Genomic DNA, 2500 nt, shown 5'->3' on the forward strand with positions numbered 1-2500 from the left:
GCAAGACGACAAAAGATCATATGAGAGACGAAAGCGTTTCTAAATTTGAAAATAAAAAAATTAAAAAGAAACAGTGGCGTGTGATGTTATTTATCTCCCTCCCCCAGTGGCATGATGTGACACAAGGTTCGGAAAGTGAGATTTAAAATTCTCATGCACTAGAGAAAAAGCAGTCTAGCCGGAAAGAACATGCACAAGGAGACCTATCGGTATTCCCCAGCAGAAGCGCTTCAGGTAATTATAAATACACTAACCCTTTTTCAAAAGAAGACAGTGATGTTGTTATATAGAGCACTGCCGGGGAATGCCGAGTAACCTGAATGATTATTATTATGATCGCTTAGAAAATAGAATGTTTAGAAAATATGTATCGAGGCGAATTACGAATTTTTATTGATAAACATATCTAAGGTAGGAATGTAATAGGAATGTTAGGACATAAACAATGGAAGTGATTTAGTAATGGCATCAGATGACCTTAATGCTACGTGTACTAATGACGTAGTGAGGTAGTTTAGAAGCGACGCAATCAATTTTAGTAAGAGTTTAGAGTATGGAGTCAGACTGAGTGAGTTGGACAAATGAGCATGAAAGATATCGTCTCCGCGTTTGGAAACTGGAAGAAACGCGACCTAAGCATAATGAAAGTATCAAAAGTAGCCGTCACAAACTTCAAAACGCAGATGAGAAGATAATATTTTGGGAGAATGGTGTTATAGTGGTATAAAAACGCTACTCCCAAAATGAGAAGATAATGGCTGCGAATGATTATGTGAATGGCGACACAGTGATATATATCTATCTCTACTATTATATGAAAAGAACTTGGTGTCTTTGTGTGTGAGTAAGTTCCCTATGGACTCGAAAACGACGGGGCCGATTTTAATCAAATTTCACTCAAAGATACTTTATGGACTTGGCAGTGTTCTTAGGTATGTTTTGTATGGAATATCTTCTACAAGTATCGATAATCGATTATCGAAATAACTCGATAAAAAAGGAACAGGCAATTTCGACCAAAGTTAACGTTTTACACAGCCTACATCACAGGTATATTTAATTTTGATTACTATACAAACAGAGAGGCCCGGCACATGAAATCAACAGTACTAACTTTGATATGACAGGGGCGTATTCGAAATAAATGTTTCTGTTTTAATCACAACTGTACCACGATACTTGATTTTTTTCATTTTACACTTAAATTCAAGCAGTAAGGCCAGCCATATAAAATGAAGAGTAATGTATATGATAGGGGTGCGTTCGAAATAAATGTTTCTCACTAGAACACTGTATACTACAATATATTGTGTACTAAGTAACTACAGGGAGGCATGTGAAACTTCCTCCTGGTGTATCACGATGGGCTCCCTTACTATAGCAAGTAATTAATTGATTTGATTGAAAAATGGACGATTTCACCGATTTCCATGACAATAAAAATATAGGAGTGTGAAAAATTCGTTAATCTCAGCCAATATGGGGTCTCCCTGCAAGTAAAAATATGACAATATATCCTTATTCAGTTATGGATGGATTGTTGTTGAAGGGGAGATCATGCACGGGAATACGCCGGGTGGATTCTTCTCTGGTACAAATCGTCAATTATCGATGATATTCTTGTTATTCGATTGTTTTTTTTCTTCTTTATTTTAATTTTCTTCCCTCGAAGATTGTAACGTTGGGTATGGGGAAGCTAGACCATCTGCCAACATTGCCTTGCTTTCAATTTAAACCAGCCAAGAGCTCGTTTTAGTTTCCTTGTTGTTCCCTTAACTCTCCTTGATTGGATCTCTTTTGCACTTGGGTCATCAGGAATATTAGTTGAGTAGAACTTTTTTTTTTATATAGGCATCACCACATTATCAAGTCCAAGAGGCCACTCAAGGATAAGAGTTAAAGAGTGTACAGTAGAAATTGGAAAATCATTAGTAATGAAAATTTGGTAAATTTGATAACTTATATGGAGCGGCTCATCAAGAACTTATTTACGTTATACTTGAACACAACCATATTGTAGTCAGCCGGAAAGCAGGAAAACGGAAGACAATTCCACAGGCGTGCAGTTCTAAGAAAGAAGCTTTGTTCATGGAATCTACGTTTAGGTTTAGGCACAGATAAAGAGTGGGGGAAATTATTGATAGTGTTTACAGCTAGACGAGTGTTTCTTGTGAAAGTTTGGCGTTCAGGTTCTTCTTCATAAGCTCTTTGGCACCTGTAATAACTGGTATGATTGATATCTCCCTCATATTCCAGTTTCTTTTCCCATCTTACATAAGATCTTGATATTTGGTCTGTTTCTTCCTTTCAGCTCTGTTCAGACCTCCATCATTAGGAACACTCATTTCAACCAAAGTTGCAACTCTCTCTGACTTATTCCATGTAACTATGTCAGGTTTCACAGCAGCATATAAGCATTTGTGATCCCCTGAAACATCAGTACAACCATAGTGTTATATTAGGCCCTCATGATTAACTGGATTCGCTGAGTTCGATTACA

At 37.0% G+C, this 2500-nt stretch overlaps 1 protein-coding gene across 1 annotated transcript in view; it reads left to right on the forward strand.

The window, feature by feature from the left end:
* Positions 1 to 2500, forward strand: part of LOC145247979 (protein SpAN-like) — a 301691-nt gene that overhangs the window by 298563 nt on the left and 628 nt on the right. The window lies entirely within an intron of this gene.

The sequence above is a fragment of the Euprymna scolopes genome, chromosome 26, assembly GCF_053919585.1.
Source record: "Euprymna scolopes isolate OS-2025 chromosome 26, ASM5391958v1, whole genome shotgun sequence".
Lineage (NCBI taxonomy): Eukaryota > Metazoa > Mollusca > Cephalopoda > Sepiida > Sepiolidae > Euprymna > Euprymna scolopes.